Genomic DNA, 12,655 nt, shown 5'->3' with positions numbered 1-12,655 from the left:
AAATTAAATATTTAAAAATAAATAAATAAAATTGAGAATTTTTTTCAAACTGCTTATTTTAACCTAGTACTTTCCAACTGTATAGATTTCCGAAAAGGAAGGAAACATAGAGAAAGCCATTTTGCTAAAGGGTAGAGAGGAAGGAGACATTTTACCACAAGGTGCTACATGGGGAGGCCAGGAATAGCCAAAGAACTGCTTCAGAGGAAGAATTCTACATAGATTCTTTTTTTTTTTTTTTAAGATTTTATTTATTTATTTGACAGAGAGAGACACAACGAGAGACGGAACATAAGCAGGGGGAGTGGGGGAGGGAGAGGCAGGCTTCCCGCAGAGCAGGGAGCCCGATGCTGGGCTCGATCCCAGGCTCGATCCCAGGCTCGATCCCAGGCTCGATCCCAGGCCCCTGGGATCATTACCTGAGCCGAAGGCAGACGCCCAACGACTGCGCCACCCAGGCGCCCCTCTACATAGATTCTACCACTAACTGCCAACTTGATTCCCAGGTGGGCCTGGGGTAGAGCCCAGGAATTGACATCACGGCTCTCAAACTGATTCAGATGTGCGGCTCGGGTAAGGAACCACTGCCTTACACGGTATCTAATGATATTTTAAGTTCCCAAAAATTTAGACTGGTTGATGCTCCGTTTCATTTAGAACAAAAACTGTCCAGTAGATGGTGCTGCTGTCCCTGACACTGGACTGAGAAACCATCCGATGTAACTGATTGCACCTTTCCTGTAAAATGAAGGCTTGGAGCCCATGGGGAGGCCAGGCTGTGGAGAGCCTTGATTGGCAATCAAAGGAGTTTGCGTTTATTGTCCATTCACTGTGAGGTCAGTCCATGCGGTGAACAAGAGAAAAAGAATGATGAAAGGCGTTTATCGGAAAAGTTACCTTGATAGAAAACCAAAGGATGAGTGGTAGAGGACAGTGATTTTTCAAGGGTGAAAAAACAGATGGACCTTCAGCTTCTAGAGTCTACAGACAAGTCATAAAACTGACGATGATGATGATAAGGAATTATTATTGTATATGAATTATTCCTATAATGCAGTATTATTTGTTTATTATTACTATAGCTACAAGCACTCTGTTCCGGGACTCCTCAGCACTCTACATAATGGGAACTATTTAGTCCCCACAACAAAGCTACCAAGTAGGAATTCTCAATGTCCCAGCTTTACAGACGAATAAACTGAGGTTGAATAACTTGCCCAGAGTCTCCGGGCTGATACAGGTGGTGGGGTGGAAACTCAACTGCCCAGGGATCTGGGTCCACAGCAACTCTGGTCACCTCCACTGCATGGCGTTATGTTTTCCAGCCTCAGCGGCAAATAACAACTTCAACGACAATAATAATAATACCATGGCACAGAGAGGGTAATCATGAAAGCAAAGATGGGAGAGGAAGTTCTCATAATGAGCCTGGCCTTCCTTTCATTGAATTGAATGGGATCCCAGGGCACACAGCTTTGGACATTGCAAAGAGTGCAAGGCACTTTTTCTTAAAGGCTAGACTCCCTAGTTGACCACAAGTTGGTAATGCACAGAGGTGCAGCGAATGGCAGAAACTTGACAGCAAGAGGAAAGAGAGAGGAACCACTCGTGAACTGTCACGAAGCTGCCCAAATAACAAGATAGAAACAGGAAGTCTGTGGAACGTCCCAACTCCCAAGAGCTGCTCCTTCAGTAACCATCAAACAACAAGCAAATTCGTGGTAAGTTCCTAAACAAAGATCCAAGAGATCACTAGATTTCCCAGTCTATTTAACTTGAGGATTTTCCGTTGAAAGTTACACACACACACACATCATCATCATCATCATCATGTTAGTGTGCATTTCATTCAAATCCTTGCTAACTATACAACCTTGGGCAAGATACTTAAAGTTTCTTTGCCTTAGTTTCCTAGTCTATAAAAGAGTATCGCCCACCTCGTAGGAGAGTTGACAAAAATAAATGAAGGAACACAGGCAAAGTGGTGAGAACCATGCCTGATACAGAATCAGTGCTCCATACATTTTAGCTCTTATGTTGATGTTACCTATTATCTCATTTGAGTCCTAACAACCTTACGAGGTGAGATGGGTACAGAGTATTATTTAAATCACTTACAACGAGATTTCACAAAGGTTATGAGGCTTTCCCAGTCACGCAGCCAGCAAGACCCTGAGAGAGGAAGAAAAGAAATGGACGTTGGGTTAGATGGCAGTCAATGTTTGCAGTTGCTGTCCCCGTCACTGTACAGTGCTGGCTTCAGTCACAGATTTTTCTGACTCGGATCCCAAATTGTTGTTTTCTTTCTTTCCTTTGTTTTTTGTTTGTTTGTTTGTTTGTTTGTTTGTTTTTTCCTGCAGTTGAGTTCCTATGGTGAATAGCAACATAGTTTAAATCTGGAGTCCTAGCCAGATCACGTGACTCCTTCATTTATAAAGGACTTCAAATGCCCAGATTATTCAAGTCTTAATAAAGCGAAGTAAACTTAATGCCTCCAATTAAAACGAAGGCTTAAAAGTCTAGCTTACACTCACACCTTTGATCAACTTCATTTTTTACGTTTTTTATTTAGAGGCAATGTGGTTTTTATTCTCTAACTTTCAGAAGCAGACCCAAAATGTTCATACTAATAAATAATGCATTGTTGATTTCTAAATTATATTCTTTTAGGGTGTTGATGGGATGGGAAGCAATTAATATTGAGGGATGAGGAGAATGTGGAAGAATGGAGCCAGGGGAAAAAAGCTAAATAAATGGAAGTTGGGTTCAAGACATAATCACTCCTTTTCATAATTTTGAGAGGACGCACTGGACTCTACATCACGCTCCACTCAAGGACTCTCATTTTTATAACTCTGTACATCTTTGAAAGTTAGGTACTTTGGGTTTCTGTGAGAATCAAAGGGGAATGCCTATTTATGTGAATTTTTATGTTTTAACTTCAAATCAGTTGAAGAATACAAAACTTCCTAAAATAAGTCCTTTGCTAGACTTCTTAAAAAATAAATTCAATAGAGGGGCGCCTGGGTGGCTCAGTTGGTTGAACATCCAACTCTTGATTTCAGCTCAGGTCTTGCTCTCAGGGTTGTGAGTTCAAGCTCCGTGTTTGGCTCCATGCAAAAAAATAATAATAGTAATAAATTAATAAATTAATAAATGCCATAGCATGAAGCCAATACTGCAGTGTATGTTAACCGATAGAATTTAAATAAAATTTTTAAAAAACAACAAAAAGAAAACAATAATATAAATGCAGTAGTAAAATATAAACAATATCATCTATGTTAGGCATTCCATGTAACAGCGATAAATATTATAGCTTACTAGATACTCAGGGAATACAATCTGACTTGGATCTTTGAGTTTCTTTGTCATGATACTTTAATATATATTTTTAAGTCAGTGAAGAATTTGGTCCTTTAAGCAAAGTATAAATTGAATTTAGAATGAATCTTAAGCAATATATATTTTCTCCTGTGGTGGCAATTTTTGTAGAAAAATAAATCTACATCCTCCATTTTCTCTCATTTTTAAACGCTGGATTATGAGTTTTAATCTATGGGCAAGAATCCATATGCAGGACGGTGAGTGCTCAGGGGACAGATGGGACCTGAGAACTGGGAGTGTGGAGGGTTCAGAGAAATTCATCTTCTTTCCAGGGTGGTGATGAAGGTGGAGGAAATCAAGGTAAACAGCTTAGAGTACATGATCTGGGAGGGTGGGGCCCAACTCCCTTGAACGTGACAAAAACCTAACCATGTGCCGTCTGCCTCTTGGGTACAATTTCCCCCCCATAAATCAGCAGTGCGTGTTCAACACTGACGTAAATGTCTCTAAATAGTAAAATATAGACTCACTTCTTTCCCTTTTGTCAAGGGAAGAAGGATGTGTTTGGTCATGTGTTTGTTTGGAATTTTCACAATTCAGCCCCAAGAAATGAACTTAAACATCCTTCTGTAAGTAAAGCTAACAAAGTAGCCAATATTTGCATTCTCCCATTCAGCCAAAAACAAATGAGAATATTCTTCCCCTTGTTTCTAGTAACCTCAGAAGCCACCCTGTGAGCAGAGGAGGCCTTGGATCCTACAGGCCCAGACCTTCCTTCCTGCCTGCCCCCCAGGAGGCCTCTGGGCAATCCTGAGCAGCCCTCTGCTGACCTGTGTCTCAAGGTGAAGGAGTCGCAGAAACAGCGTTGTGTCAAGAAACAAAGGCTGGTATGTAGAGTGTAATCTCTATTAATCTGATTTACCAAAACATGTATTTATCCAGAAAGTACTTTTTACCATTTACGAAATGGAATTGCAAATGTATCTCATTCTACAGTTTGAATTTGCAAAGGAGATGTCTAAAAACACAGCCTCGGGGGCTGGGTGGCTCAGTCGTTAAGCATCTGCCTTTGGCCCAGGTCGTGATCCCAGGGTCCTGGAATTGAGCCCTGCATCAGGCTTCCCGCTCAGCGGGAAGCCTGCTTCTCCCTCTCCCACTCCCCCTGCTTGTGTCTCTCTCTGTCAAATAAATAAAAAAAAAATCTTTAAATAAATAAATAAATAAATAAATAAAAACACAGGCTCTAGTTTCAAATGGCCTGATTTTGAATTCTGGTTCAGCAAGCACTGTGTGACCTTGGGGAAATTTCTTAACCTCTCTGCTTTAATCTCCTAATTTAAATTTAGCACGTGCCTCATGCATAATAAGTGTTCAATAAATATTAGCATCAGTATTATATTTCTATCAATATTGCTTTCCTTCTTATTCTCCTTCCCCTGGTCAATGGGATAATGGCTTATTTACTTTTTTTAAGATTTTATTTATTTATTTGACAGAGAGAGAGAGAGAAAGAGAGCACAGCAGGGGGAGGGGGAGAGGGAGAAGCAGGTTCCCCACTGAGCAGGGAGCCCAACACAGGGCTCGATCCCAGGACCCTGGGATCGCGACCTGAGCCGAAGGCAGACGCTTAACCAACTGAGTCACCCCGGCGCCCCAGGAATCATGGTTTGAAATATCTCCTTTAAGTAAATGTTGGTCTCTCTAGGAAAAACTGGCCACTTAGATTGCTTTGTCTTTCACACCATCACCCCCTTTCTTCTCCAAGGCAGCCTCATGAAGAAGTATGGCCCACAGAGCCTTGGGACAGAAGGGGAGGATCAGGGTCCTAAGGTACGGTGTCCTTTACTTCCTCTGGCCTCCAAGGAGTTTGTCTTCTGTGCAGCGGCCAGAAGGCCTACTGGGCACAATGCCACAGTTAGCAACTGACAAACTCACAGTCATTCTCTTGGTTCAGAGAGTCAGGCCCTGCTCCCAGAAAGCCAGGACCCCCTTCTTTTCATGATCCTATCTCATCTCCATGCTCCCCTAGCACGACAGACCTCCTAGAGGTCCAGATGTGACTTCCATTCAGCTCCAGCCAGGACCACCTGCCCTGCAGGTGTGCTACAGAGCCACCTTGCACCTGCGGCAGTAACTCCCTCTAGCCAAATCCCCAGCACCCCCTAGCACCAGTGGGTCCTATCCTTGCCCTCTATAGACCAAGGGAAGCTCAGGAAAGCTAAGGCTAAGGATGTTCCTCTGCCTCTCACTACAGTGATACTGAGCTGATAGGGCCCTTCAAAGTTGGATGCCGGAGCAGCCCGTGAGACTCTCCTCTTTCAGACAGGGAGGTCACTGGTATTCTCTTCAATTTATCTAACAAATAAAACCCCACACATCTACCCACTCCCTTCGTTCTCTCGCTTCCCTCCTTCCATAATCCTCTGACCTTTGATGTCACCATTATCATGGCAAAGCAAGACCAGTGGCCATGCTGGGTCCTGTTTCTCCTTTGTACTATACAGTAACTCTGGGAGCCTGGCAATTCACAATTTTAAAAGAGACACAAAAGAATTTAGAAATCTCCATTCGATATCAGAAGTCGAATATCCCTTCTCCCCCAGACAGAAAGAAGCTCCAGGCCAATCAGGAAGGACAAGAATTCTGAACAACATAGGAGAAAAGAAAATAAAAATATTCCAAGATACACTTTCATTTTTTGTGTAGACACAATGTGAGAAGAAGGAGTACATACAAAGATAAATAAGGGATGTTTCTTGCAAAGATTCTGATCACCAATTACAATTCTAGTCACCAAGTTCAAGGCTGTGGGGAGGGAGTCTGCCACCACCAGTCAGTAAGACCAGCTGCATGTCCTATTTAACTCCATTCGGACACTAGTGCAAGTTAATGGTTCAATTCTACACGATTGCCCCCTTCCACCTCAGACACCCATCACAAGCTCAGGTGGTCACCTGTGCTTCTGACAGGAGGTTCCACTGACTCCCTCCTTGGAGCTTGCTAAAGCAGCTCACAGAACTCAGAGAAACATTTTACTACTCACTAGGTTCGTTTATAACGAACCGCTTCGGTTCGTTATAAAAGGATCTAACTCAAGAACAGCCAGAGGGAAGAGATGCATAGGGAAATGGCGCAGTTTGCACACTCTCAGAATATGCCGCTGCCCCTGCCCCTCCACGTGCTCACCAACCCAGAAGCGCTCCAAGCCGGTCCTTTTGGGTTTTGTGGAGGCTTCATCACCCAGGCACAACTGATTCGATCATTGCCAGTTGGTGATTGAAGTTAATCTCCGGCCCCTCTCTCCTCCCCAGATCGGGGGAAGGGGACAGAACGTTCCAGCCCCCTAACCACATAGTTGGTTTCCCTGGCAACCAGCCCCCAAGCTTAGGTGAGCTCCAGAAGTCACCTCATTAACATAACAAAAAACACCTGCCTCTCAACGCTTAGAAAATTCCAAGGGTTTTTAAAGCTCTGGGTCAGAATTGAGGACAAAGACCAAATATATATTTTTTCTTATAAATCACAGTATCACACTTGCCCTCAAAAATCTCCCAACAAAGTCACCTGCCTGACTCACGGCTGACCTTTGATACTTGAGCCCTGATGAACCCAACTTTGAACAGCAGAGCCAGCCGACCTACAGAGCAGGAAGCAAAAATACACGTTCACTGAAGTATGTCACTGGGGTTTGATGGTTATTGATCATGCAGCGCCGGTGTGGCGACAGATAACCGATTCAGAAATTGGTCACAGAAGGGCAGAGCTGCCATCACACAAACCTAAACTATGTGACATGGGCTTTAGAGGCTGGAGAGCAGGAAGAAGATAGAAAAAAGCAGTAGGGAACTCCCATAACAGCCTGGGAAAATGGAAACCCATGCTGTGTGTTGGAAAAGCAATGGGTAAAACTGTTGCTTATGGCAATTTGAAAAATGGGAAAAACCTCTAGATTTGAGCAAGATGATTTCCAGGGCAAAATGCTCCAAGTGTCAGCTGGTCATTCCTAGGTGTGTAAGATAAAGTATCGCAAGAAAGAGACAAGCTAACGAAAAAACTGGCCTGGTTGCAAGAACAATGTCAAGGAACTATGGAAAGGTCAGAACTCGCTGAGTTGCAAAATAAAATAAGTTTCTCATCTCTAGCCTCCCCAGCTCGTAAAGATTCTCTCAATAAAAGAAGGCCTGATCGTAAAGCTCAAATGAGGGCTGTGAGTCTAAGACCCTTTAGTAAAACCACTGGAAGATATGCAACTGATGAATCACAAAATTCTGCCCCTCAAAGTAATAACTATGTTAACTAACCTGAATTTAAATAAAATCTAAAAAAAAAAAAAAACTGAAAGAGTTAAGACAATGCCAAGTAGACCCCCTCACCCAGACAAAATGACTTGTACGAATCTTAAGGATATTGTCCCGTAGATACTTAATCTTTAAATAACACTAAATAAGCATTCAGAGGCACATCTCAAAAATAATTATGAATATGGCTTTTACTGAATGGAGGCATCTTGAATCATATTCATCAGAAGGCTACAGTATTTTTAAGGGAGTTACACTGGGTAATGTGCCAGCAGCCTGAACTAAAAGTGAATGAGGTTGCTCAAAACGCAAAAAAGGTCTCTGGGACCTAACATTCTTAAATCAGATGGAAAACATTGCTTAAATGGCATATTTTCCACTGCCCTCCTTAGAAGTGGCAAGTAGGATAGGAAAGAAAGTATGTCTCAGAGGGCAGAGCCAAGAGACATTCAGGACAGTGCTCCCTGGGGAAGCCACCCTGAAGAGCAGAAGCAGGGCCTAATCAAGAAACACTCCTCACCCCAAGAGGGTCTGCAAACATCTTCCCCGGGGGGATTTCAGAGCTGTCATGGACCATTGGCTACTATGTGCCTCCCCTTTCTGAATGAGAGTTTATTGTAATTATCCTTTCCCCACGTCATTGTTGAATTTGAGGTGGGGTGAGGTAGGCAGTGGGACAATATCTCTTCCTTTCCAACATATCTTTCTGAAGATCTTTCCGAAGATCTTCAGATCAAAAGGAGATACATCTAAGAAAACAATAAATGGTTATAATGTAGACAATCAATGGCCCAAGTCTATCTCACAGAGGGTCCAGTGAAACCATGGACTTGCAGCTCACAGAAACTTCACACTGTTCCCCTATTTAGAGAGCGAGGGCCATGCTGGTAGGAAGAACAAAGTGAAAGCCTCTGAAACTGAAGGACAGTAAATCAGAAGTAATATCGAATTCCTCGGGGCATCGGAGATTATCACCACCATGGAAAAACCTGAAGGATGCAAGAGCATGGAGCCTCATCATATCCTCCTTCAATTCACCTCTCTGACCTCTAGAATAATGAGATGGATAGTGGCAGACAATGGTGAGCTGCCATACTCTTCACTAGGTGAGAGCCCAAAGCTGCCATGTTAAACACTGTGTCTGAACAGGGACAATCAGCAGACTTTGTCACTCAGTATGTGCCTCAGAGTTTGGTGAATGCTTCATATCAATAGTAACCTGTAGCAAGTGTGGAAAGCAGTTTACCCTAACAAAGAAAGAGCAAACACACTGTCCTGCCTCAGGGTAAAGATAACTCTCCTGCTCTTTGTCATAATACATTCTGCAAGGATCCTGATCATCTGGACATTTTAGAGAACTTCAACTTACTCCAGTCATGTATAAAATTAGGCTAAACAAACCTGGTTAGCAGGAGGTGGTTACTACACCAGTACAGAGTTCTCCGTGAGAGGCTCTCCTTAGTACAGATGTTCTCTTTAGTACAGAGGTTCTCCTTGAGTACAGAGGTTCTCCTTAGTATGGAGGTTCTCCTTAGTACGGAGCCTCTCCTTAGTACGGAGGCTCTCTTTAGTACAGAGGTTCTCCTTAGTACGGAGGGTCTCCTTAGTATGGAGGCTCTCCTTAGTACAGAGGTTCTCTTTAGTACAGAGGTTCTCCTTAGTACAGATGTTCTCCTTAGTACAGAGGTTCGCAAGTGTTTTTAATCTCAGAGACCTCTTTACACTGTTAAAAATGATTGAAGATGCCAAAGAGCTTACGTGGGTTGTATCTTTCAAATGTTACCATATAAGATATTAACATGTAAAATATTTTTTAAATATTTATTCATTCATTGAGAGATAATAAACTCAATACATGTTAACATAAAAAAAATATTTTTATTAACAATAACCATGTTCTCCAAACAACAACAAAACAGTAAGAGTGGCATTGTCTTACAGTTTTGTAAGTATCTGGCTTGATAGAAAACAACTGGATTCTCCTAGCTGCTTCTGTCAATACATTGTTTTGGCTGAAGTCTGAAGTCTATGGGGAAAATCTGGCCTCACACAGATATAGTTGGAAAAAGGAGTATGATAGATGTTTCAGATAACCATGGATATTCTTCTCTTTTCTTTATTTTTTTAAAGTAATCTCTATGCCCAACATGGGGCTCGAACTCACCACCCAGAGATCAAGAGTCGCACACTCTACGGACAGAGCCAGCCAGGCACCCCTGGATACCCTTCTTTGATAACTATACAAAAACACAAGAAATGGTAATTTGTTTAAAGTTAGTTGCAATGTAGAATCTGAAAAAACATCAATGAGCTTTTACTATGTAACATTAAAAATATTGTTTCACACTTTAAATGAGTCTTTTACCTGTGCATAATTTTATACTATTGATCATTTGGAAAATATTGATTGAGTTATGCAGATACTGCAAATATTGACAAACTTTGTTATGCAATATCAATGAATTGAATTCATTAATATCACCACCATTCTAATCAGGAAAATATTCAAGTATTGGGAAATTTTCACCCCTGGGTAAAATGGTCTTAAACTGAGCTCATTTTGATACCTCACTAAGAAACCTGAACTATCATGGGGTCCATGATCCTCTATAACAAATAGAGGCATTCTTTAATGCAGACATTACATTGCAAAGTTTCTTCATTTTCCCATGGTAATGGTATTTAAAATGGTGGCCAGTTTCCAAGGCTAAATCACAAGAATCTGTTTACTTGAACATCAGCCAAAGAAAGAGGTGGGGAGGGAGGGGTGGGAGGGATTTGCAATAAAAAGGATACAAAATTGTTATTATGATACTAGCATTTAAATTTAGCATTTAAATGTATTGAGGAAGATAAATTCAATTCATAAATACTGTCTATTCATTTTTAAGTGTCAGTTGAATAATAGAAAGTTTAATTATAGAAAAATAAGACAAATGGGGGTTTTTGTGACCCTCCGGACACTTGCAACCAATCACAGGGGTAACGAAAGTTCTTTATTATGCATATTAACTCTAGGAGTCTGATTTTGCTTTTCCTAGGTAGAGGTGTTGCCTAACAGAGATGCTGAATTGACACAATTTTAATGATACGCTCTGATCATGCAAGGTTATTTATGAGACTCTTTGTGTGGCAGCTAATACTCTTTAAACCAAATCCTTCTCAGCTTTAAAACACTAATTTGAAAGTCTTGTTAAATAAAGTATGGAGATTTTTAGTAGAGTTCCTACCCAATTACAGTATAGATTATTCAAGCTTAGAAAGTCAAAATTAATTAAACCCATATTTAAAGCATATGTATCCCAAAAGAACCCTTTGAAACACACAAGTGTTTCCCGTGAAAAGGGTATCAAGAAAAGCAAGATCTATCATAGGCTAGTATCTAATATGTTGTAATGCTTTTTCTAAAAACAACAGGAAGTCATTTCCTAACATAATGTTAAATGATTCCTTTTCTCTGACTCCTGTGGAAACAGAAAATAAGGAACATGCCCAGCTGCCAACATTGTTCTTAATTAAGCCTGTGTCGACTACGAGACTGGTTTATTATTTATAGCCAGACTTCTTTCACAATGAATTCAAGGCAGCTTTTAAATGAATTTATTAGAACCTGACCCTCAAGATTTTAATTCCTGATGAACGCAAGGATGACAATGTCCCAGTTGAAATGAAAGTCTAAATTAGGTGGAAATCTATTTTCAGATGTAAAAGCAAAGACCTAAGTGAATTTAAACTCTTGCTTTTGACCAAGATTGTCTTCTCTCTAGCAATGTCTTCTTGCCCAGGTGCAGATAAAAGTTTTCTGGGTTCCTTATTTTATTAAAACCAGGAAAATTTGATCTATGGAAAAAACAAACTCCACCAAAACATACTATGCATTCAACTCAAACAGGACCACCCCTGGCTCCTACAGGCTGCTGAACGCGGCTATACCATTCTTCCCTGCCATAAACCTCCAAAGTGCTCATTGTACTACATTTCAGAAGTCTCAGATGCTGACCTTTGAAGGCCGACATCTGGTCACATTTCAGACATGGGAGTGCTGAGCTTGGGCACCCACGGGCACCCATCTTCTTGAGGAAGTTAATATTAAACCTTATGCCCTTCTCGGGCGCCTGGGTGGCTCAGATGGTTAAGCGTCTGCCTTCGGCTCAGGTCATGATCCCGGGGTCCTGGGATCGAGTCCCACATCGGGCTCCCTGCTCTGTGGTGAGCCTGCTTCTCCCTCTGCTTCTCTCTCTCTCTCTCTCTCTCTCTCTGACTCTCATGAATAGATAAATAAAACATTTAAAAAAAATAAAAAAAAAAAAACTTTATGCCCTTCTCTAATCTGGTTACATCTATTTTATCCTACCAGAAAAAGCCAGGGGTTTAAATGTTAAGAATAATGACTACTAAAAATTTGGCCACACAAAGCAAAAGATCATTCCAAGACCTTAGATAACATCACGTATGGCAGTTTCTTTATTTTTTTATTAGAGTAGCACAACTGTCAAACGACTTTATTATTTTATGATCCTTTGAACCCAAAGACCTCCTCCTCCTCCCTTGTTTCATGAACCCATTAAACCTTTCCAGCACCACTGGACTGGTGGCACGTTTTCAGGTCGATTTGCTTCCACCGTTCTTCCAGTAGACATGGTGAAACTGCTTATTCACCGTGGTCATTGAGTTCAATGGGAAGGTGGAGTGGGTGGCAATTTGGTAGTGTGATATCCAGAATTCTAGAAATGGCAGGCACCAAACAAACCACTCCCTACTGAGTGGTTCAGGACAAGGGCGAGGCACGTAAGGCATTTGGGGGGGTGGGGAGGGGCAGGGAACGCAGAGCTTAAGCCAAAAACTTAGTAATCAAGATAAATCATATTTTCATGAAATATTTTTTAAAAACAGCTATCAATGCAAAAAATCCACGATGAGCAAATTGTCAAAATTTTAAACAAAGACAGAAGAGGACCCTGTACTTGACTAATTTGGCTTCATCCTAACCTTGACCCTTCTGTACTCATTCAGTCATCCCTGGAATTCCA

At 41.5% G+C, this 12,655-nt stretch overlaps 1 long non-coding RNA gene across 2 annotated transcripts; it reads left to right on the top strand.

The window, feature by feature from the left end:
* Window positions 1-458: 458 nt before the first annotated feature.
* LOC141371051 (uncharacterized) lies at window positions 459-9,930 on the top strand. Of its 2 annotated transcripts, XR_012375667.1 has the most exons (4): window positions 459-573; window positions 4,042-4,214; window positions 8,495-8,731; window positions 9,756-9,930. It is a non-coding gene; the product is annotated as an uncharacterized lncRNA (long non-coding RNA). The 2 variants fall into 2 exon arrangements; XR_012375666.1 differs by lacking the exon at window positions 8,495-8,731.
* The last annotated feature ends 2,725 nt before the right edge of the window (window positions 9,931-12,655 follow it).

Source organism: Callorhinus ursinus, unplaced genomic scaffold (assembly GCF_003265705.2).
Source record: "Callorhinus ursinus isolate GAN/ISIS: 27379988/994484 unplaced genomic scaffold, GSC_fseal_2.0 scaffold54, whole genome shotgun sequence".
Classification (NCBI taxonomy): Eukaryota; Metazoa; Chordata; class Mammalia; order Carnivora; family Otariidae; genus Callorhinus; species Callorhinus ursinus.
This window is presented reverse-complemented; position numbering and strand designations above follow the sequence as displayed.